Source organism: Pelobates fuscus, chromosome 4 (genome assembly GCF_036172605.1).
Source record: "Pelobates fuscus isolate aPelFus1 chromosome 4, aPelFus1.pri, whole genome shotgun sequence".
Lineage (NCBI taxonomy): Eukaryota > Metazoa > Chordata > Amphibia > Anura > Pelobatidae > Pelobates > Pelobates fuscus.
In genome coordinates, this window is record NC_086320.1 from 80,826,974 (window position 1) to 80,852,534 (window position 25,561).

Consider the following 25,561-nt stretch of genomic DNA (forward strand, 5'->3'; position numbering starts at 1 on the left):
ATGATATCTCCTCCATTACCCATAAAAAAGCAGATACAGTGGAAAGCATAAAACAGTTGCAGGCCATAATCGATGCCCTGGACGATGCTCGATGGCGCAACAACTTGAAGATATAAGGCATAATTGTCAATGCTAGATGCAACAAGTACAAAAAGTTAACTTAACAAGGCATTTTACAAGCCTTACTCTACACCCCCCTCCCTGCTCCAGGGACATGGAGCGTATAACTCAACAGTTTAGCTACTCATTGGCTTACAGGCATTATCATATCCTCCGCGGGCCACCTCCAATCCGGTCACTCCCTTAATTTAAAATATGCGGAGCCCCATTGCCACTTAGTGCCCTGACACAACTGCTACACACAGCACGTCCCCGCTGGGGATAAGCACAAAAGCAGGGATACCCCATGGAATCTATTAGACTAATAATACCACATTCCTTTCCGAGGGGTTGACTTACAACCATACCTTTAGTACTTCCATCACTTTTTGTTTTACTTGAACTGTTTCCTATGTTAGTGCCAGCGTTTTGAAGCACACGTTACATATATAAAAAGTGCAATTCCATCACGATACTATTGTCTTCCACAACAACTCTTGTAACCATGCTTGATCAATGCTGTAGTGTCGTCTATTACCTACATAGAAACATAGAAACATAGAATGTGACGGCAGATAAGAACCATTCGGCCCATCTAGTCTGCCCAGTTTTCTAAATACTTTCATTAGTCCCTGGCCTTATCTTATAGTTAGGATAGCCTTATGCCTATCCCACGCATGCTTAAACTCCTTTACTGTGTTAACCTCTACCACTTCAGCTGGAAGGCTATTCCATGCATCCACTACCCTCTCAGTAAAGTAATACTTCCTGATATTATTTTTAAACCTTTGTCCCTCTAATTTAAGACTATGTCCTCTTGTTGTGGTAGTTTTTCTTCTTTTAAATATAGTCTCCTCCTTTACTGTGTTGATTCCCTTTATGTATTTAAATGTTTCTATCATATCCCCCCTGTCTCGTCTTTCCTCCATGCTATACATGTTAAGATCCTTTAACCTTTCTTGGTAAGTTTTATCCTGCAATCCATGAACCAGTTTAGTAGCCCTTCTTTGAACTCTCTCTAAGGTATCAATATCCTTCTGAAGATAGGGTCTCCAGTACTGTGTACAGTACTCCAAGTGAGGTCTCACCAGTGTTCTGTACAATGGCATGAGCACTTCCCTCTTTCTACTGCTAATACCTCTCCCTATACAACCAAGCATTCTGCTAGCATTTCCTGCTGCTCTATTACATTGTCTGCCTACCTTTAAGTCATCAGAAATAATCACCCCTAAATCCCTTTCCTCAGATGTTGAGGTTAGGACTCTATCAAATATTCTGTACTCTGCCCTTGGGTTTTTACGTCCAAGATGCATTATCTTGCACTTATCCACATTAAATGTCAGTTGCCACAACTCTGACCATTTTTCTAGTCTACCTAAATCATTTTCCATTTGGCTTATCCCTCCTGGAACATCAACCCTGTTACATATCTTAGTATCATCCGCAAAAAGACACACCTTACCATCAAGACCTTCTGCAATATCACTAATAAAAATATTAAAGAGAATGGGTCCAAGTACAGATCCCTGAGGTACCCCACTGGTGACAAGCCCAAGCTTTGAATATACTCCATTGACAATATTGGAATCTTACATGCATGAAAAAATAAAGAATTAAAAAAACAATAAAAACACAATTGAATTGAAATCTGATTATAGAGAAAAAGAGAGATGTTTTTTTGTTTTATTTTTAACTAAGAGACTATAGGCACCCACACCTCTTCTAATTGAAGTGGTCTGGGTACAGTGTCCCTATTGCCCTTAATACTAGAGAAGCTGCAATGTTTACATTGCAGCACTAAGTGGCTGTCTACCAGGCGACTTTTGGTCACCTGATGCTGGACGTCCTCACGCTCTGCATGAGAGCATTCAGTGTCCGTAGAATCCCAATAGCAAAGCCCTTTCCTATGGAGAGGGCCTAATGTGCTTGCGGTGCATGCGCATTAGCCCCTTCCCGTTGGATGACATCAGCAATGGGATCGGGTACGTAAATAAAGAGTTATTTAGCCCTTTATATGTCGAGGACGAAGAGGGTGCTATATTGTTATTATTTTTTTTTTATTGATGTTACATTTATGGCATTTGAACAGTGCACATTTTTGTATATAGATGCATGAACAGAGCATATATTTATATTGATTAGGCATTACATTTAAATTTACTAGCTTAATCTACGCTTTATATGAAGAGTATGCATGCTAATCAAGTACAGTGCTTGCAAGTTAACTGTGGGAAACTGCTAGGTTATGATATAGGTTCCTGACGTCTAATCGCTGTGTTGCCGATACCTAGTGTTGTCGCGAACCCGAAATTTTCGGTGCGCGAACCGCCATTGACTTCAATGGGCAGGCGAATTTTAAAAACAACAGGGACTCTTTCTGGCCACAATAGTGATGGAAAAGTTGTTTCAAGGGGACTAACACCTGGACTGTGGCATGCCAGAGGGGGATCCATGGCAAAACTCCCATGGAAAATTGCACAGTTGATGCAGAGTCTGCTTTTAATCCATAAAGGGCAGAAATCACCTAACATTGACACCTGTCCTCAAAGCCCAGCCCTGATACACACTGACACAGAGCAGAATAGAGACTGTTCCCCCTACATAGGGTCACTTGGCAGATATGGATTGACACCTATCCTAATGATCCCTGATACACACTGACACAGAGCAGAATAGGGACTGTTCCCCCTACATAGGGTCACTTGGCAGATATGGATTGACACCTGTCCTCAAAACCCCTGATACACACTGACACAGAGCAGAATAGAGACTGTTCACCGTCCACAGAGACCATGATACACACTGACACAGAGCAGAATAGAGACTGTTCCCCCTACATAGGGTCACTTGGCAGATATGGATTGACACCTGTCCTCAAAACCCCTGATACACACTGACACAGAGCAGAATAGAGACTGTTCACCGTCCACAGAGACCATGATACACACTGACACAGAGCAGAATAGAGACTGTTCCCCCTACATAGGGTCACTTGGCAGGTATGGATTGACACCTGTCCTCAAAACCCCTGATGCACACTGACACAGAGCAGAATAGGGACTGTTCCCCCTACATAGGGTCACTTGGCAGATATGGATTGACACCTGTCCTCAAAACCCCTGATACACACTGACACAGAGCAGAATAGGGACTCTTCCCCCTACATAGGGTCACTTGGCAGGTATGGATTGACACCTGTCCTCAAAGCCCCTGATACACACTGGGGGGAGCTACTGTACTCCCCAACCCCTGCGCGGTGGGTGGGGGCCATAAATCACAATGGGGTGACCTACTGTCCTCCCCCCTCGGCCCCCACCCCTGCACGGTGGGTGGGGGGCATGAATCACAATGGGACGGACCTACTGATAGGAGTGGAGTATTGTTCATATCAGTTTAATACCTTCCGCGTCTCCTATCAGTGGACGTGTAAATGGCAGAGATTTTTAATTGTTGAATCACCTCCCCTTTTTAGGCCAAGGTGGGAAGATGCTTAGACCACTGGTATATTGGTGCCATCTTGGAGGATTTTAATTTTTGGTTTGGTTTTTGAAGCCACAGTGCTGCACCAGTGGGCCTAAAAATTAGGCATGTACACATGCCTGAAAAATTTGGTATTATTGCAGCCGCTGCTGTAGCAGTGGCCAGAAAAATTGATGTTTGTTTCACAGGCAGAAAGTGCCCTAAAACATGACGGCTTAAACCCTAGTTGGTGGCGGATAAGTCACACAAGTCAAACGTCATTCAGAGATAAAATACAGCAGCGTGTGGACCATTTTTAGCCCAAGGCAGCTCATCTCATCAGGCCTTTTTTAAGCGAATGTATCGCCCAGTGTCAGTCCCTTCGGGATCCATCCCTCATTCATCTTAATAAAGGTGAGGTAATCTAGACTTTTTTGACCTAGGCGACTTCTCTTCTCAGTGACAATACCTCCTGCTGCACTGAAGGTCCTTTCTGACAGGACACTTGAAGCGGGGCAGGCCAGAAGTTCTATCGCAAATTGGGATAGCTCAGGCCACAGGTCAAGCCTGCACACCCAGTAGTCAAGGGGTTCATCGCTCCTCAGAGTGTCGATATCTGCAGTTAAGGCGAGGTAGTCTGCTACCTGTCGGTCGAGTCGCTCTCTGAGGGTGGATCCCGAAGGGCTGTGGCGATGCATAGGACTTAAAAAGGTCCGCATGTCCTCCATCAACAACACGTCTTTAAAGCGTCCTGTCCTTGCCGGCGTGGTCGTGGGAGGAGGAGGAGGAGGATGACTTCCACCTCTCCCCCTGTTAGATTCCCGTTGTGCTGTGACATCACCCTTATACGCTGTGTAAAGCATACTTTTTAATTTATTTTGCAAATGCTGCATCCTTTCCGACTTGTTGTAATTGGGTAACATTTCCGCCACTTTCTGCTTAAACCGGGGGTCTAGTAGCGTGGACACCCAGTACAGGTCGTTCTCCTTCAGCCTTTTTATACGAGGGTCCCTCAACAGGCAGGACAGCATGAAAGACCCCATTTGCACAAGGTTGGATGCCGAGCTACTCATTTCCCGTTCCTCCTCCTCACTGATGTCATTGAAGGTATGTTCTTCCCCCCAGCCACGTACAACACCACGGGTACCAGATAGGTGACAACGAGCACCCTGGGATGCCTGTTGTGTTTGGTCTTGCTCCTCCTCCTCCTCCTCCTCAAAGCTACAATCCTCCTCTGACTCCTCTTCCTCACAATCCTCTTCCAGCGTTGCCGCAGGTCCAGCAAGCGATGCTGATAAGGCTGTTTCTGGTGGTGATGGTGACCACAACTCTTCCTCTTCACGCTCATCTACAGCCTGATCCAGCACTCTTCGCAGGGCACGCTCCAGGAAGAAAACAAATGGTATGATGTCGCTGATGGTGCCTTCGGTGCGACTGACTAGGTTTGTCACCTCCTCAAAAGGACGCATGAGCCTACAGGCATTGCGCATGAGCGTCCAGTAACGTGGCAAAAAAATTCCCAGCTCCCCAGAGGCTGTCCTAGCACCCCGGTCATACAAATATTCATTCACAGCTTTTTCTTGTTGGAGCAGGCGGTCGAACATTAGGAGTGTTGAATTCCAACGTGTAGGGCTGTCGCAAATCAAGCGCCTCACTGGCATGTTGTTTCGCCGCTGGATATCGGCAAAGTGAGCCATGGCCGTGTAGGAACGCCTGAAATGGCCACACACCTTCCTGGCCTGCTTCAGGACGTCCTGTAAGCCTGTGTACTTATGCACAAAGCGTTGTACGATCAGATTACACACATGTGCCATGCACGGCACATGTGTCAACTTGCCCAACTTCAATGCCGCTATCAAATTTTTTCCGTTGTCACACACCACTTTGCCGATATCCAGTTGCTGCGGAGTCAGCCACTTTTCCACCTGTGCGTTCAGGGTGGACAGGAGTGCTTGTCCAGTGTGACTCTCTGCTTTCAAGCAAGTCAAACCCAAGACGGCGTGACACTGCCGTATCCGGGATGTGGAATAGTACCTGGGGAGCTGGGGGGGTGCCGTTGATGTGGAGCAAGAAGCAGCGGCACAAGAGGACTCAGCCGAGGAGGTTATGGAAGAGGATGGAGTAGGAGGAGTAGAGGAGGTGGCAGCAGGACTGCCTGCAATTCGTGGCGGTGTCACCAACTCCTCTGCAATGCCACGCATTCCTTGCTTGTCAGCCGTCAGCAGGTTTACCCAATGCGCAGTGTAGGTGATATACCTGCCCTGACCATGCTTTGCAGACCAGGTATCAGTGGTCAGATGGACCCTTGCCCCAACACTGTGTGCCAGACATGCCATGACTTCCTTTTGCACAATCGAGTACAAGTTGGGGATTGCCTTTTGTGAAAAGAAATTCCGGCCGGGTACCTTCCACTGCGGTGTCCCAATAGCTACAAATTTTTTGAACGCCTCAGACTCAACCAGATTGTATGGTAAAAGCTGGCGGGCTAATAGTTCGGACAAGCCAGCTGTCAGACGCTGGGCAAGGGGGTGACTTGGTGACATTGGCTTCTTACGCTCAAACATGTCCTTGACAGACACATGACTGTGGGCAGATGAGCGGGAACTGCTCAAGGCGGGAGACGGAGTGGCGGATGGTTGAGAGGGGGCAAGAAGGACAGCAGTGGTTGACGTGGCTGAAGATGCTGGACCAGGAGGAGGATGGCGGCTTAGAGTAGGCGTGCTGCTTCTACTCATGTGTTGATCCCATAGGCGTTTGTGATGTGAGATCATGTGCCTACGCAAAGCAGTTGTACCTAGGTGGGTGTTGGACCTCCCACGACTCAGTTTCCTTTGGCACAGGTTGCAAATGGCATCGCTGTTGTCAGAGGCAGACACACAAAAAAAATGCCACACTGCTGAGCTCTGCAATGACGGCATTCTGGTGGTGGACACAGCATGCGTTGATTGGCGTGCTGTCGGGCTGACCCCGGGTGCCGATGCATGCTGTCTGACTGTGCCACTAGCTCCTTGCGACGACCCCCCCTGCTTCCAACTGGTCTCCTCCTCCTCCTCTCTGTCTCCCCATCTGAACTTTCGCCCTGTTCTTCTTCTCTTCTAGCGGGCACCCACGTGACATCCATGGACGCATCGTCATCATCAACCGCTTCGCTTGTATCTGACAACTCAGAAAAGGAAGCAGCAGCGGGTACAACATCATCATCATCACACCGTACCTCCATGTGTTTAATGCTGCCTGCCTGAGACATATCCCTGTTATCTACATCCTCTAGCAATAATGGTTGCGCATCACTCATTTCTTCAAACGGGTGTGTGAATAACTCCTCTGACATACCAAGTAAAGCGGCTGTGGTGCTAGTTTTGGTGGTGGCGGCAGGCGGGTGAGTGCTATCTTGAGAGGTGCCTGAAGCTAAGCTGGAGGAGGATGGTGCGTCAAGGTTCCGAGCGGAGGCTGTACAAGATTGGGTGTCCTGTGTTAGCCAGTCAACTAAGTCCTCAGAACTTTTCAAGTTCAGGGTACGTGGCTTCTGAAAACTGGGCATTATTCTAGGGCAAAAGGGAATCACAGCACCACGACCACGACGGCCCCTGCGGGGTGGCCTGCCTCTGCCTGTCATTTTTTTGGGGATTAGTGGTACTATGCGTGCAAGCTACTGTGAGACCAGATATGATTGGCAATGTGCACTGGAACAGTTCTGCAGAGCACACGCTGAAGGAAGGACTGACAGAGCCGCTTGAAGACAAGTAACTGCTATTCAATCTATAACAGTGAAAAACAAATGTTGGTTTTAAAAGCACGCTATAGAGACACCAGATATGATTGGCAATGTGCACTGGAACAGTTCTGCAGAGCACACACTGTAGGCCTGAGACGCCCGCTTGAAGACAAGTAACTGCTATTCAATCTATAACAGTGAAAAACAAATTTTGGTTTTAAAAGCAGGCTATAGAGACACCAGATATGATTGGCAATGTGCACTGGAACAGTTCTGCAGAGCACACACTGTAGGCCTGAGACACCCGCTTGAAGACAAGTAACTGCTATTCAATCTATAACAGTGAAAAACAAATTTTGGTTTTAAAAGCACGCTATAGAGACACCAAATATGATTGGCAACTGTCAAAGCACGCTGGCACAGGTCTACAGAGCACACGCTGAAGTAGGCCTGACACCCAGACGCTTGCAGACAACTAACTGATCTTCTATTACAGTGAAAAAAATATATTTATTTTAAATCTAAAGCTTAACCAATTGTTAAAACAGATATGAGTGGTGGCACTGGGCAAATAGGCACAGTATCCAATGTGAACCTCACACAGAAGCTGGCAGGCAGGCAACTGCTCTTCTATTACAGTGGAAACAAAATTTTGGTTGTAAAAGCACGCTATAGAGACACAAGATATGAGTGGCAACTTTCAAAGCACGCTGGCACAGGTCTGCAGAGCACACGCTGAAGTAGGCCTGAAACACAGACGCTTGCAGACAACTAACTGCTCTTCTATTACAGTGAAAAAAAAATATTTATTTTAAATGTAAAGCTTAACCTATTGTTAAAACAGATATGAGTGGTGGCACTGGGCAAATAGGCACAGTATCCATGTGAACCTCACACAGAAGCTGGCAGGCAGGCAACTGCTCTTCTATTACAGTGAAATTTTTTTTTTATTTTAAATGTAAAGCTTAACCTATTGTTAAAACAGATATGAGTGGTGGCACTGGGCAAATAGGCACAGTATCCAATGTGAACCTCACACAGAAGCTGGCAGGCAGGCAACTGCTCTTCTATTACAGTGAAAAAAATATATTTATTTTAAATGTAAAGCTTAACCTATTGTTAAAACAGATATGAGTGGTGGCACTGGGCAAATAGGCACAGTATCCAATGTGAACCTCACACAGAAGCTGGCAGGCAGGCAACTGCTCTTCTATTACAGTGGAAACAAAATTTTGGTTGTAAAAGCACGCTATAGAGACACAAGATATGAGTGGCAACTGTCAAAGCACGCTGGCACAGGTCTGCAGAGCACACGCTGAAGTAGGCCTGAAACACAGACGCTTGCAGACAACTAACTGCTCTTCTATTACAGTGAAAAAAAAATATTTATTTTAAATGTAAAGCTTAACCTATTGTTAAAACAGATATGAGTGGTGGCACTGGGCAAATAGGCACAGTATCCAATGTGAACCTCACACAGAAGCTGGCAGGCAGGCAACTGCTCTTCTATTACAGTGGAAACAAAATTTTGGTTGTAAAAGCACGCTATAGAGACACAAGATATGAGTGGCAACTGTCAAAGCACGCTGGCACAGGTCTGCAGAGCACACGCTGAAGTAGGCCTGAAACACAGACGCTTGCAGACAACTAACTGCTCTTCTATTACAGTGAAAAAAAAATATTTATTTTAAATGTAAAGCTTAACCTATTGTTAAAACAGATATGAGTGGTGGCACTGGGCAAATAGGCACAGTATCCAATGTGAACCTCACACAGAAGCTGGCAGGCAGGCAACTGCTCTTCTATTACAGTGAAAAAAAAATATTTATTTTAAATGTAAAGCTTAACCTATTGTTAAAACAGATATGAGTGGTGGCACTGGGCAAATAGGCACAGTATCCAATGTGAACCTCACACAGAAGCTGGCAGGCAGGCACCTGCAATTACATTACACAGGAAAAAAAAAAAAAGCAGCCTGATGTTATAGCCCTAAAAAGGGCTTTTTGGGGTGCTGTCCTTACAGCAGAGATCAGATGAGTCCTTCAGGATTGTAGTGGACACTGAATACCCTAGCCTAGCTATCAATTTCCCTATCTAATCAGCAGCAGCTAAACTTTCCCTCCTCTCACTAAGCATGCATCTTCCGAATGAAAATGGATGCTGGGAGGGAGGTTGGAGGGTGTGGAAGGGAGGGAGTGCTGCTGATTGGCTGGAATGTGTCTGCTGACCGAGAGGCACAGGGTCAAAGTTTGCCCAATGATGACGAATAGGGGGCGGATCGAACTGCGCATGTGTCCGCCCGCCGTGGCGAACGCGAACACGCTAATTTCGCCGGGAACTGTTCGCCGGCGGACAGTTCGGTACATCACTACCGATACCTAGCTAGTTTGACTGTATAGATAGACATATCGCTTATAAGTTACTCAACACAAGTTAAGGTCGCATTAGGTGGACGACATAGTTTAACATGAAAGGATATGGCATGCGATTAATATTGCGTAGTAAAAACATATTATAACATTAACATCATTCGTCTGTCTCAGGGAGGTCAGGCTTGAAAATATTGTGGGACATAGTCCTCTATGACTGCATAGCTGTGGTGGCGTGACAGCAGTCCAGGCCGCCCTGCGGCAGTGAGAGTTAATGAAAGTCAGTCTACACCTGCAGTCGGCGCTGGCAAGGCACATACCGAAAAGTCCCATGGGGACTTGGCGTCGCGGATCATGGATGCTGCAGGGACTCCTCCATTGCCGCTGTTGCGTGTTCGGCGTCCTTTGAGTGTCGGGCACTCGCTGGATTTGGGTCTCACGCCTAAGGTCTGTTTCGGCTGGGTAGAGTTTTGTCGTCCTGGGGGTGGGTATCCTCCCTTGCCCCGGAGCCGTGAGAGGGTTGGTGCTCGTAGGCCACGAGCCTGGGAACTTGAACGGCCCAGGGTCGCAACTTTCGGGGTAGTGTGTGGAGCTTTAGTCGGTCGCTTGCGATGTTGGTGTGCTGCTCTCCACCAGTGTGGCCGGCACCTCTGGGGTATGCCCCCATTTGCTCTCTGTCCGGGGGGGCTCTGGACTTGACAATCCGGAGCTTGGGACTTGGAGTTGCCCTGGCGAGTATCCCCAGACCTCAGTCCACTTCCGGCTCTGACCCCCGTGGGGATTCTTTGACGTGGTGCTTCAGGCGGCATGAGAGCCTCTAGTTTGGCCCAGAAGCAGTCGAAGATGATTGCAATGGAGTCTTTGGTGTGGTCATCGGCTTCTGTCATAGTATGGTGCGTGCGTTGCTTGTCCGACACTCTCGTGTCGAGATGATCCGCCATCTTGGCAGCCCCCTTCTCCGCTTTGTGTTGGGAGGTCGTCGTGCCTGATGCTTGGCGCAGGGTCAGGAGCGCTCCGTCTGGCGGGGACCAAGATGTCCCTCATCGGTCCAAAGGGGGGGAGGTGAGTGCGTTTCTTTCGCTTGCTGCGGTCGGCATCTGGCGGGAAGGCGGCCGTCCGTCCCCAGTGCCGCCGCTAGGCCTCAAGTTGCTGCTGCAGTTCCCTGTCGAGTTAGGTGCCATGGGTGGCATCGGCATATCCACAGCTGCTTTATCCGTTCAATGAGACTGGTTGTGGGTAGCCACCTGCCTTCAAATTCGTGGTAGTCTGTGTTTTTAGGCCCTCGCTGCGGGAGCTCATGCAGCGTGCGACTAGTCTCTTAGCCAGTTCGGCTCCGCCTCCGTGCTATATTGTTATTGCTAAAACTAATATATCCCTTTAAACACTGAATTCTGCTATAACAATGATTTACAAAAATGGCTTCTTAACAGGTTAGAATATTTACTATGATTACCTAGGAACAAAGAAGGTTTGGTAGAGGTTGTAAGGAAACAAACTGTAAAGTAAATGGTGAGTTGAGTGTTCAAACTGCCACGAAGACAGTGAAAGTTAATAAAGAGCTGTGATAGGTTAGTGAAAACAAGCATTGAAGATTGAAGTTGGTTTAATATATATAAAACATGCAGGCGAAATGAGCGAAATGCTTTTTTCTTTTTTAATGATTATACTGTTTGCGATCAACTACTAAGTATAAAAAATAACACATGCTGAACAAATTTAACCAAAAGAGGGCACCCAAAGACAAGCTGAATGATTGTCAGGGAAACTGATTGTTTCACTGTATTTTTTCATTCTTTAATATTAAGACCTGTTGGAAATGAGAAGGAACAGACTGCTGTTTTACCCCCTTCTTCGCAGATATAGCCAAATGAAAATTCACCTTACAGCTCGGCAATAGCAGTATTGTCCAAATTTGGCCTGAATACACTAGCTGAGGAATGTCACCTAAAAACTCTTAATTAATTCCATACAAAGGCTCTAATAGTGGGCCAGCACAAATCTCTTGAAATTTGCACTTTTATAAAGTTTGAAAGAGAGGACACTCCGTTAACCTATAAAGCACTTCAACAAGCTTAATTGCTTTAGTAATTTGGAGTGCTCCTTTAGGAGGAGCAAACAATGTTTTGTTTTTTTAGCAGGGTCTTTTACATCAGAGCTAATTTCTATCTTACGATGCATTCTAGAGCCCCCTTCCTTCTTTTAGCATTATTTGTATTTAAAATTCTCTTTCTTACAGGTTTCAAATATGGGGAGTTTTTTTTTTGTTGTTCTCCTTAAAACTTTGCAAATATCCACGACACACTCTTTTTTCTTGACCTAATGTATTTTATGCAGGTTGATCTGTCCCTCTTGTTTATCTGGTTCTCGTGCCATAGTCTTCAATAGACTGTAAGTATATAGGAAGGGATTTTATAACTTACTGTGTAACAGTGTTTGTTACTAAAACACTATCTTTTACTTATACCTTGATTTGATAAAGTTATGCTTGTCAGTGGCCACCATAACTTACAGTTTTGCTAAAGGTACAATGCACTTTCACATTTTAAAAGTATCCAGTTTTCTTAAAATATTTTAACATTTTTGGCGCATTAAAGGTTTACACCAAGCACCATGACCACTTTAGAGATTAGAAGTGGCCATGGTATCTGGAGTCTGTGTCTGCCTCATTGGGACGTCATTAGCCAGGCAGGAACTACCTTATGTCAATTATGTGCTTATTCCTATGCAAAACATTGCATACATTGACTGAGAGTGGTCAGCCAATGAATTGCGGGTAAGATTAACTTCAGTAGCTCTGCCTATCGTCCTTGCACCATAACAGTATATGAATACAAAATGGTGGGAGTGCAATAAAAGCAAGTAAGCCTATGGCAAAGTAGTAGGTTCAGCTGCTAGAGTCCCAACTCATACACCCAACAACAGTGTATCATAAATAGGGTTGCCTGGGGTAAAAAGAGGCGGGACAGTGTTGTGAATTGCATCTCTAGCACAGCCCAAACTGCTTTCAAATCACAACGGTCAACCCATTAGGGCCAGCACCTTGCAAGGGACGCTATTATGATGCTCTCTGCATGGTGCTAGTGTATCACACATTGAGCAAGTAGGTCTATGATGCGCTCACGCTATGCTTTCAAGGGACATTTCCCAGTTGTCCCCAAAAGCAGCACGCCAATGAGAAAGTCAGTACAGGACCCTAAAATAAATACTATCCACCAAAATCGGGACTGTTGGGAGGCCTGAGAGCTTCGGAGCCCTCCAGCAGACCAGACCAGAAGACAGACAAAAAATGGGAAGGGTTGGGAGAGGAGAACCTGGAATGGGACAATAGTGGCAGGAAAGTGGACCGTGGTGGCAACATAGAGGTAGACATGAGAGAAGGGGCTGTGATATCATGAGAGCAGCAGAGTGATGTTCACATATGAGGACATATGTGCACCTAAGGTGGTTGTGGAGGTATGAATATTTGAGTTTGGGAGTTTAGATCATTACAAGGGTCACGGAGAAAGATGTAGGGTATTATTGGGAGAGAATACTCGTATGGTTATTTTTCTGTGTAAGCTGTGCTTAGGCTAAAATCATATTGGCTGTTGAGTTCACATAAGGGCAAAAAAACAATTACAGTTAAAAGAGATCATTAGGACACACCACATTTGAGAAATTCATCATGTTTATGAAGCCTTGGTATTTCTTGCTCCCAACAGACTTCAATGCTTTTGTAACACCTGTTACAAGTGTCTAGTCCCTGATGATTCACATACACTGTGCAGTTACAGAACCTGGACGCACTATGTCAACAAGAGCAATAATTATATAGTATTGTGAGTGGCTGTATTAGACCAGTGATGCTAATGCATCATATTAGCGTATTGAGTTTTTTAACATCATATTTATTGGGGAAACAGTATTTTTGATTGCCAAGCTTTTATTCAAGGCTAATTATTTTTTTCTTCTTCGGAAATGTTTTAGACTTCATAGGGGAGTATCTAATGAATTAAGAATCTAAATAATAATTGTTACCTAAACTGTTTTTCCACTTTTACTTGTATGTATATTTTTCAGGGTTTTTCACTGAAGTGGGAATTGTCAGAATTACATTTTAGGAAATATTCAAGTCAGTTATGTTTCAGTTTGACTGTTTTCGCCTTAAATGTGAAATTCATGACAATTATCAGTAGAGGATGACATTGTCAGCTTTTGTACAACACTGAGGTATATGGTAAAGCTCTGTAAATACACCAATGTGTATCTATGCGCCATGTTTGTACAATCTTTAAATGAAGAGGACTTTTCCCAGTCAGAGCTGACCATGGTAAGTGAATGCTGCCAGAGAGGTGTGAATTGGTCTAGCTAACCAGTCTCTATAATGTGATGGAAGAGGAAGTGGTGGTCTCAATTAAGTAGATGAGAAGGTGGTATGGGGTGAAGGAATGGAGTCAATGACGCAGACAAGGTAGTGGTCTTCATAATATGGAGAGATAAATGGTCTCTTTAAAGTAGAGTTCAGGAGGGGTAGGTACAAGTAGGCAATGGGCTTCATGAAGTAGAGGTGGTGGTGGTGTAGTAGGTCCATGAGGTTGAGGTGATGATCTCCATGAAGTAGAGGAGGAAGTGATCTTCCCTAAAGTGGACAAGGGTTAATTTCCAGAGTTGAGGAGGAGATGGGATCTGATCTTCATCAGCTAGAAGGGGTTCTCCAATTGATGGAGGAGGATGAGTGGGGTGGTTCCCATTTGATAATGGATGAGTAGGGTGGTCCCCATTTGATAATGGGTGAGTAGGGTGGTCTCCATGTTTTGGTGGAGGAGGATGGTCTACTATGAGAAGTAGGCTGCTCTCAAAGCGGTGGTGGAGTTGGAGGAGGAGGGTTTTCACCTCGTGGAGAAACAAGGACGAGCTCGGCTAAAATAATGAGGAGGGTCTCCATGAGGAGGAGGACGGTAATGAGTTGTGGGGCGGAGAAGGCGGAGATTTGTGGGATAAACAACACTGACTGTGCTCTTAGAAGAAGGAACATGGCGGCGTTGGATCCGCTTAGCCCAGCAGAAGTCGGGTTAACGGGTTCCTGTCTGCACTGACCGGTAAGACCCCCGTGCTCCCTGCTCCTCCCCGTGGGTGCTGGGCGGCGTGTGGGCCGGAGGAATGGAGACTCGCGAGCGCCTTCCTCCTGGCGGCCATAGGGGCGGCGGCTGTCACTACAGAGTGCTCCGGGAATGTGGAGACCTGGCACGGGACTACTGTGGATGGAGAGTGAGAGACTACCTACTGGGGATGGCTGAGAGTGAGGGACTTCCAACTGGGGATGGCTGAGAGTGAGGGACTTCCAACTGGGGATGGCTGAGAGTGAGAGATTACTTACTGGGGATGGCTGAGAGTGAGTGACTTCCAACTGGGGATGGCTGAGAGTGAGAGACTACTTACTGGGGATGGCTGAGAGTGAGAGACTACCTGCTGGGGATGGCTGAGAGTGAGAGACTACCTGCTGGGGATGGCTGAGAGTGAGAGACTACCTACTGGGGATGGCTGAGAGTGAGAGACTACCTACTGGGGATGGCTGAGAGTGAGAGACTACCTACTGGGGATGGCTGAGAGTGAGGGACTTCCAACTGGGGATGGCTGAGAGTGAGGGACTTCCAACTGGGGATGGCTGAGAGTGAGGGACTTCCAACTGGGGATGGCTGAGAGTGAGAGATTACTTACTGGGGATGGCTGAGAGTGAGGGACTTCCAACTGGGGATGGCTGAGAGTGAGATATTACTTACTGGGGATGGCTGAGAGTGAGAGACTACATACTGGGGATGGCTGAGAGTGAGAGACTACATACTGGGGATGGCTGAGAGTGAGAGACTACATACTGGGGATGGCTGAGAGTGAGAGACTACCTACTGGGGATGGCTGAGAGTGAGAGACTACCTACTGGGGATGGCTGAGAGTGAGAGACTACATACTGGGGATGGCTGAGAGTGAGAGACTACCTACTGGGGATGGCTGAGAGTAGTGAGAGACTACCTACTGGGGATGGCTGAGAGTAGTGAGAGACTACCTACTGGGGATGGCTGAGAGTAGTGAGAGACTACCTACTGGGGATGGCTGAGAGTAAGAGACTACCTACTGGGGATGGCTGAGAGTAAGAGACTACCTACTGGGGATGGCTGAGAGTAAGAGACTACCTACTGGGGATGGCTGAGAGTAAGAGACTACCTACTGGGGATGGCTGAGAGTGAGGGACTACCTACTGGGGATGGCTGAGCGTTAGCGACTTCTTACATTGCATGGATGGCTGAGTGTGTGTGAGAATTCCTACTGGGCATGGCTGAGTGTGAGAGATTTTTCTTCCATGTTATGGCTGAGTGTGTTAGTGTGACTTCATGGAGGGAATGGATAAGTGTGCGCGTGTGTGACTTCTTACAAGGGATGGCTGAGTGTATATGACTGTTTACAAGGGTGACAGTGCATGACTGTGCTTGTTTTTGGGAGCAGTGACTATTAGTGAGATTTAGATTTTTAGGGATATTAGTAACCTTGCTTGTTTGTGGGGTGGGGTAATGACTGTGTAGTATCTGTTTCTGATTGTTATAACAATGACTGTTCTTCATATAGGGAGCAAATTATGTAGATATGTTTTCCTTAAATGGAATGACTGTGTGTGTGTGACTTTGCCATAAGGAGAATAACTGAAAATGTCTGTACAGGAATCCTATGTTTCTCATAACTTGAGAGAGAGTGTGTGTTTTGTTTATATAGCTCCTTTTTAGTGGAATATGTTTGTGACCATTGACCTAAATTTAATGTGGTTGAATCGGCTTTTCAAATATTTTTTTTTCTTTTTCTTCAAAATATTACAAAATTAAAATATTTTCACAACCTTTAAATTATTTTAAAGGTTTATCCAAAAATATTGCGTTATTTGAAAAGCTTATCCAAAAATATTGAATCATGACCATTGTTTTGTGAAGAGATGTTTCATTAGTGCTTGACAGTAAAGTTGTAGTAGTTTTTTTTTTTTTAACAATTCTAATTAGATTTTAACTAGTCTGACCTTAGATGTGATCTGAATCTAATCTTTGCCTAAGAGAAATAAAAATGTAATTAAAACAAATGTTGGAAAAAATCATGACTTTATTGAACATATTGGACTAACTTTCCCTGTGTTTTTAAGGAAGATGTATATCTGGATTTTTGTAGCTGGTAACTTATTTTTTTTTCTTCTTTTGCAGCAGTGAATGTCCTTGGACCTGCTGATCTACCATATATATTGTCTTAAAAAAATATTTTGCCCAATTTATTTATGGACTGTCTTACAATAACATAATTTCATGTCATGGCACTTGATATTTAACTTTTTTTAAGGGAATCGGTCATTGAAAAAAAATATTTTTTTACTTGATTTAGTATACGTTAAAGTTTTAAAGGGTCACTCCAAGTATCATAACATATACAGCCCCCTGTAGCAGTTATATTGCCAGGGGTATCCTGGGTATATGGGTAATGAGGCCAACTGCTTAGCAACTGTTTGCCCCTGAATCTTGGTCCCACCGAGTTCCGATGCTTTCTGGTGGTCCTTTGGCATGCTTTTGGCATCTGTAGTAGCTTGACGCCACAGAAGTAGTCATTCATTTACTCAGTGTCCACTGACCTCTCTCTCAATTAAATCAATGAAGTAGAGTTTGTGCTTGGATTAACCCTTTAATGAACGAAGCCCATATTTGAGGGTTTCTATACCCTCTCCTGTCTGAAATTACTCTAGAAAAACGTGTCACACTGCCAGCTATGGAGGGAAAGGCTGCAGTCCGCAACAAATATTTATCTCTGTGTACAGTATGCATATAGGAGCCTATATAACCAACTGTCTCCATACACTTGGCTATACACACTGTGTACAAATAGTTGCCCGTATAACCTACTGCCATGTAATCACTCATGTATACTGTGTGTAGATAGCTGGACATATAAGCCTTGAGTTCTGTACCTACATATATGCACTATGGGTAGATAACTGCCCAAATAATCCACAACCTTTGTACCCACACCTATACACTGTGTGCAGATAGAATTACATTTAGGCAAAAGGTGCTGATTTGCAAAAATGTAACAGCTAACACTAGCACATCACATTCCCTCTACTTCCTAATTATTTTTGCTTCTCTTTATAAGTGACACTATTATAAGAACCTGAATCCTAGTTTGTCACTTAATTGAGTGGAAGATCAGACTTCATCTAATTCTATGTGTTAAAGGAACACTATAGGGTCAGCGACACAAACATGTTATCCTGACCCTATAGTGTTTAACCCACTATTTAGGTGGTTTGCACCCCCCCCTCGTTCCCCCCACAACACTTAAAACGTTAATAACTCACCTTAATTCCAGGTTCGCCAGCACTAGCTCCACCCCCTTGGTGACATCCGAATTGCAGATTTTTAGCCAATGCAATGCTGGCTGAAATTGGCATGGGGCGGGGCCAAACACCGTTTAGGCCAATCAGCACCTCCTCATAGAGATGCATTGAATTAATGCATCTCTGAGAAAAAATCAGCGTCCCCATGCAGAGTGTGGAGACGCTGAACGGCAGTGCTGCGTACTGTGCAGCACTGAGCCAGGAAGCACCTCCAGTTGGCATCTGAGGAGTGGCCACTTGCAGGTGTCCCTAGGGGCAATATAATGTTTGCATGAAAATGCCTACACATAATGATTATACTCACCAGAACAACTACATTAAGCTGTAGTTGTTCTGGTGACTATAGTGTCCCTTTAAGTCAATGTTTTATGTATCGATTTATTACACTGGTTCAGTTTCCCCACCAGAGGTCTACATTTTTTTTTCCAGAAAATGGTTAAATGACCAACATGATCAATAAACACATGATTTATTATAATTATTTTCTCTAGTAAAGGACTTGATAAAGTCCAGATCACATTTTTGGTAGAATAACTTAAAGTACAATTCTTGTTTATGTCTTTCTGCTTCTTCGATGGCACAATGTGTAGTGTGTAAAGGTGTCAGGGGGTTGTTTTATTGTTTTATCCTAGGAGGTATTGCAGGGTACCATTTACTGTTGCTCTGTTGGAAACATTTTGTTTTATTTTTTCCCATCTTGTGTGCATTGGTTTCTTGAAGAGGCCCCATTAGACCATTGTTACTGCAGCAGAACCGGACAAATATTTGTGGAATCTAGGCTCCAAACAAGTTTTTGTTCTGCATTTTATTTTGTACCTTTATTCAGATTGCTGATGAAATGGCTCTTACACAGAGGATTTACAGTGCAAAGGAATGGGCTAGATCAGGGGTAGGCAACCTACGGCACTAGTGCCATGTACGGCACTCGAGGTGTCTTTTCACGGCACTCAAGGCTGCTAGAGCCAAACAGGCTCTGGCCTATCAGGAGTCCCAGTAAAACTTCAGATATCTGCTAATACGAAGAGGTGGTGAAGGACAATCCTCAATTTATGCATTGCAGCACGTAGAGGAAGTGATCTCAGATCACTTCCTCCCAGCACTTGTAAATGGGAATCCACACTGTAGCAGAACAGCCTGCAGCTGCTGTTGCAGCTCCTATACTTGAGCTATACCTGGCCGGCCCGGTCCCCACTGGAACATAGGGAAGCTACCCACACTGCTAGATATACACAGAAATGCATAATAACCCTCCCCTCATACAAATAATACTAACAGCCCACACACAAACATACACACAATCCCCACAAATGCAACACCACTAACAATCCACATGCAGCCTCTCACATGCAATACCCCATACAGCCCCCACACACTACCAACACACAATGTGACATATCCATCCACACACAATTCCAGAAGCAGCCCTCATACACAGCCCACATTCATATGTATCATACATGATACCACAAACTACTCCTGAACATATACAATATAATAGCTCATATACGCACAAATACAATGATACAAAGCAATTACAGTAAAAATAGCACAAGCAGAATACGGCAGCATACACACCTCAATTTAAAAAAATAGGATCGGCACGCTACGGGACATCACAATCCTATATCGGCACAGTGCTGCTAAAAGGTTGCCTACCCCTGGGCTAGATTAATGCTTCATAGAGCTCTAGGCAGGGTACCAAGTTAACCCCTTCAACCATTTCCCAATTCTAGCCATAATTATAAGGAACAAATTGGATTTGTAACAGGGCTCATTTGTCGCCCAAAATTTATTGTGACAAATGAAAACACCAACATTTTGGGCATCCAACCCTTTAACAATACCCCATGGGTCATTATATCTATTTTTTTACTTGCTTCTAGTCATACTATAGCAGTGTTTTGTAGCTATTTTATTTTTTGTTTACTTGAAGTTATGCAATGGTACTGTTTATCCCAGTCAGTGTGTTCTGCAGTCGTGGGCAGCATTAGCTTACCTGTTTAACCTAATGCTGCCCATGATATTAAACCCTTTCAGTTATTGCAATCATCGCCTGACATATCCCCGAAGACCAAAACCTACTCCATAACCCATTGGTGGCTAACAGTAATAGGCCATTGACCAAGTCCCACATCTGTGTGGCCCTTCTACTTTCCTGTAATCATAATCTTTAGCCCAAGTGTATAGGGTTAGTAGAATAGGCTTATAGTAGCCATGCCATGTCCATTATCAGCCTCTTCACAGTTCGGGTCACAGTTGTGTTCAGTAAATTACTAGCAGTAACTACAGTTCATGCTTCGGAAAGAAATTGGGAGGTATGTCTGTCCAAGTTGTGTGCCATGCGCACATGGCTAACATAGAAGTTGGATTAATCCTGGACAGCTAAGGAAAAAGTAAAATTTCTGTAAAGTCTTCTTTTTCCCCCCCAGATTTCTTTAGATAACTCAATGCAGACAGCAGGGTCCCCTCTTCACCATAACCAATTTAATGGTGCAACATTGTTATGGTGCTTACAATGACACCATATAGGAGGTATGGATGTGAGACAGGATTGCATATAAACATCATTGAGAGAGCGACCCACATTTTAGATCTAGCACTCATGAAACAGTCTGAAGCAACTAGAGTTCATGTATTCAATAAAAGAGGAAATATATATGTGTGTGTATATATATATTTATTATTATTATTATTATTATTATTATTATTATTATTATTTTCAAGTGAGATTGCCAGATTTCCTTAGCCTTTCCCATTCGTATTATTTTCTATGAACATGACATTCCTCTTGGGATTGTTATGGACCGCAAGTGGAAACCACAGAACTGACCCTAAATCTATCAGTTTCAGTTGAGCTCAAGATAACTGTGCTCCATGTTGAGACTTTTTTTGTAGAGGTCGTAGATCTTAAGGTTAGATCACTCTCTCCACCAGGGTGTCAGACACGGACAGAGAATGATATGCTTGGACCATCATGACAATGTCTGACAAAATAAAGCTAAAAACTGATATTACAGTTTGAAATTCTGGATACAAATCCTGCTGAATGGAAAAATCTAGTAATTTACTCCACTAGAGGGAGCCTGTACCACTGCTATATGAAAATATATACTACCAAAAATGCACTGTTTAAAAGGCAACTGTATTAAAAAAAACCCAAGCGAGGAGCAATGTGTTGTATTGGGATTCAGAGATCAAACACTGTGGTTGCTCTTTAGTAATGTTGGTGATAGGCCACAGTTTTTTTTTGTTCTTGAACTGTAAATACCCTCTGTTTAAATCTGTCTTCTAAGCACACATTTGACACAACGTTTATAAGCAAATGCTTATTTAACATTTCCTATCTGCGCTTCCTCTAGTGGTTATGAATTGTGATAATTTGTAGATTATGTTAACGTAGTGTACGTATAATCTTAATTTTAATAATGACAGGAGGCGAGTATTTTGCATAACTTTCTTTACTTATGCCTCCAGCAGCACAAGTCAATCAATCAAAAACTTTTAACCAATCCTAGGCCAACATAGCCTGTATATAAGTCTTTGGTGGGCGTGTCTATTCCTCTTTCTTTGATGTGTGAAATCCTGTAACGTCAGGTTGTGGAGTGTCCTTTAAACTGGAACTCTGTAACTTTAAACGAATGTAGCTTGGAGTGAAGCTTGAGAGGAGTTGTCGCCCGGTATGCGAATCATCTTATGCTGGAAAAAACAGAAATAGGTGAAAGGTGTGGAAATGGACTATTGTCCGCATGCAATACCTATATATCCAATTTAGTTAATTAATATATCTAAAGTCTGATAATTACATTAACAAGTCTATTGAGTTGTTAGCTACAGTTATATCTATGCTGAAACTGTGTATGTGAGATTTCATACAGTATGAAGATATCGGTCTGAAGGTCGTCATAACTGTCTGTTAAATGCTGAATGGCGAGTATTGGGTGGGAATAAAACCAATGTCTACGGGGGGGAAAATACTCGCCTCCTGTCATTATTAAAATTAAGATTATACGTACACTACGTTAACATAATCTACAAATTTTATTACATGACAGGAGGCTTCCTATTTTGCATTTTTAACGCTGTGGTAACAACGAAAAAGATGCGTGAGATGTCTGTCGAAAGTAGAAAACTCTGAAGGTGTTTTCTCTAGTCCAGTCTGCCGAGCGCAAGATGTCCGTAAGAGATGCTCCCGCCGAATATGCACGCGAAGCCGCCGCCCCGCGTACCGAGTGGGCCCCGAAATTCGGTTCTACACCTGCCAGGGATAAGAGCCATCGGACCCATCTAGCCAACGTAGTGGTAGTTACGGGTTTGTACGGTTTAGTGTAAGATACCAGTAGTTGACCCGATCGGTGAAAACGGAGCGTTTCGGTAACCTCTACGTACCGCAGTAGGGTGTTCACGACGCATAGCCGCGGAACCGTCGGAAAAAAAGGGTAAGATATGGATGTGGAGTCCGTCTTAGTCCTGCGAGACACCGTGAAGGTAACCCCTTCTGGTGTTACAGTGAAACCGTTTACGTCAAAAGCCCTAACGTCCGCGACTCTGCGAAAAGAAACTAAACATAGAAGGAGAGTCAATTTGGCTGATAGTTGTCTCAGAGACAGGGCCTCGTTGTCCGGCCAGTTCCTCAGGAATTGGATAACTACATCTACATCCCAGAGAGTGTTATATTTCGGGGCCGGAGGTCTGGCTAGTCTGATGCCCCTAAGCAGACGGCATATTAGGGTGTTTTGACCCACTGGTGTACCATCTATTGGGGTGTGGGCCGCCGAAATGGCGGATCTGGTGATATTAATTGAGCGGTATGCTCGTCCTTCTGAGAAAAGGTTTGACAGGAAATTTAGAATGTAGGGAATAGGTGCTGTAAAGGGATCGAGGTCCCTTTCCATGCACCAGCGATTCCATGTGTTCCATGCGGATAGGTAGCTGCGTCTAGTGCCAGGTGCCCAGGAGTCCCATAATAGGTTTCTAGTCGTTTGCGATAGGCCTGAGACATTCCAGGATCCCCGGAAAGATTCCAGACCACCAGTTCCAATCGGTCTTGTGTAATCAACGGATGAGGTTCCCCGTCCGGGTTCACTAGGAGGAATGGGAACACTGGTAGGAGTAGCGGATGGTCTTGAGACAGAGCTAGAAGGTCCGGGAACCATGCTTGGCTCTTCCACAATGGTGTGATCAAGATTAGAGAAGTCCTTGCTCTGCGTAGGTGGTGGAGGACTCTCGCCAACATTGAAAACGGTGGGAACGCGTAAGCTCCCGTTTGTGGCCATTGTTGGAGGAATGCGTCGACTGCTTCGCTTTGAGGGTCCGGAAGCCAGCTGTAATACCTCGGTAGCTGAGTGTTCGTCCGTGATGCGAAGAGGTCTATGTGTAGCGGACCTCTTACTTGTCTTATCCTGTGGAAGGTAGTGGTGTCCAGGCGCCAATCGCTGCTGTCTCTCCAATGTCGGGAGAACCAGTCCGCCGTGAGGTTGTTGACTCCCGGTAGGTATTCTGCCTTGATCGTGATGTTGCGGGGTAGGCAGAAACGATAGATGTCCCTCGTCGCTTCTGTCAAGGCCCGTGATCTGGCTCCGCCCAGGTGGTTTATGTACCGGACTGCCGAAAAATTGTCCATGCGCAAGAGAATGCAGCAGTTGGACATGTTCTTGGCCAGGCTCCGGATTGCGAAGGAGCCCGCTATCAACTCCAGGCAGTTGATGTGTAGGAGTTTCTCTTCCTCCGACCATGGTCCTCCGGTGGACGCCTGTGCACAGTGGGCTCCCCAGCCCCATAGGCTGGCGTCCGACTCCAGGACGAAGTCCGGGTTCGGACCGAATATGGCTCTGCCGTTCCAGGCCTCCATGTGGAGGAGCCACCATCGGAGTTCTGTCCGAATTTCTGTTGACACTGGGATCCAGTGGTCGTAGGTCTGTCCTTGCCTCAGGTGATGGGCCTTTGCCCGTTGCATGGCCCGGTAGTGTAGCGGTCCTGGGAAGATCGCTTGTATGGAAGATGACAAAAGGCCTATGATTCTGGCCAGGAGGCGAAGCGGAATTGAGTCTCTTCGAAGCACCCTGCGTATCTCTTTCCGTATTGTTGCAATCTTTGAAGTGGGTAACCGGAGAGTACACGTTCTCGAATCTATTTCGAATCCCAGGAATTGAACCACCTTGGCTGGTTGGAGTGAAGATTTTTCTCTGTTGATGATGAAACCCAAAGACTCTAGCAAGAGCACTATGGATCTCGTTTGAGATTGAAGCCTGGGTGCTGATTCGCAGAATATCAAAATATCGTCCAGGTATATTAGGCAGCGGATGCCCTTCTCTCTTAGGTAAGCCATTACCGGCTTCATTAGTTTCGTAAAGCACCATGGTGCTGAGCTGAGGCCGAATGGGAGACAGGTGAATTGGTAGGAGAGATGTTTCCATGTGAAGCGAAGGAAAGGACGGCTGACGCGAGCTATTGATACCGATAGGTAGGCGTCCTTTAGGTCTAGTCGGGTGAACCAGTCGTGTTGCGACAATAGGTCTCTTAGAAGGTGGATTCCTTCCATTTTGAAATGTCTGTAGGTGACAAAAACGTTCAGTTGCCGTAGGTTGATGACTGGTCTGTAGTCTCCGGTTTTCTTTTGGACTACGAAGATGTTGCTGAAGAAACCCGTATCGTCTGGGGCGGGTTCCACCGCCCCCTTGTCGAACAGGGTTTGGATCTCCGTATCTATGATTTCGGTGTGTAAGGCCGACGCTCTTATTGGTGGTGGGCGTCGGTCCTGTACCGGGGTGTCTGAGAATTCGATCTCGTAACCGGCTACTGTATTGAGGATCCAGCTGTCCGAGGATATCTTTTCCCATTCCTGTGAAAAAGAGACAGTCTGCCTGCAGTCATGTGCGAATATAGAAAAGGTATGTCGGGAATGCTCACCTGCATTGAAGCGTCCGCGTCCACGGGTGCGGGTGCCTCTTGAACGGAAGGATCCTCGCTGGAAGTTGGATCTCGAGGTTGGAAAGAATGCTTGAGATGATTGGTGTCTGGGGCCTGTAGGCCAGAATCGGCTGGTGGCTCGGCCCCTTTGGCGACCAGCCCTGGCAAAAACTCCCCTGCGTGGTGCGGTGTTACGAAATACTTGCTTGATGGAGGTCTGAGCCTTATTCAGAGTGGTGAAGATGCTCACATGTTTCTTGAGCTCAGTTATGAATGAGTCACCAAATAGCTGACCGTTCGCTAGCGGTCCCATCTCTTTCTTGCCCAGCTCCATCAGTTTCGGGTCCATTTTCAATAATGCAGTTCTGCGGCGTTCTGCGCACATTGCTGCATTGGTGTTGCCCAGCATACAAATAGCCCGTTGTGCCCATTCACGTATAGTGTGGGCATCCAGTGTAGTGCCTTGGGAAAGGGCTAGGTCAGCCAGGTATAGCATTTTCGCTAGAGGACCCAGGATGTCAAGGAGCTTGTCTTGGGATTCCCTAAGGCCTTTTTCTATCCCTTTCCGCGGGTCTCGGCCCGCGCGGGACATGAACAGGGATACAGTAGAATCGAATT

General features: G+C 45.3%; 1 protein-coding gene across 1 annotated transcript in view; it reads left to right on the top strand.

The window, feature by feature from the left end:
• Positions 1–14,544: 14,544 nt before the first annotated feature.
• The window catches only part of NCOA2 (nuclear receptor coactivator 2), a 354,595-nt gene continuing 343,578 nt past the window's right edge, over positions 14,545–25,561 (top strand). Inside the window, exon 1 of the mRNA XM_063451336.1 lies at positions 14,545–14,720. The gene's annotated coding sequence lies outside the window, so the exon portion shown is untranslated. The remainder of the gene's footprint in view (positions 14,721–25,561) is intronic.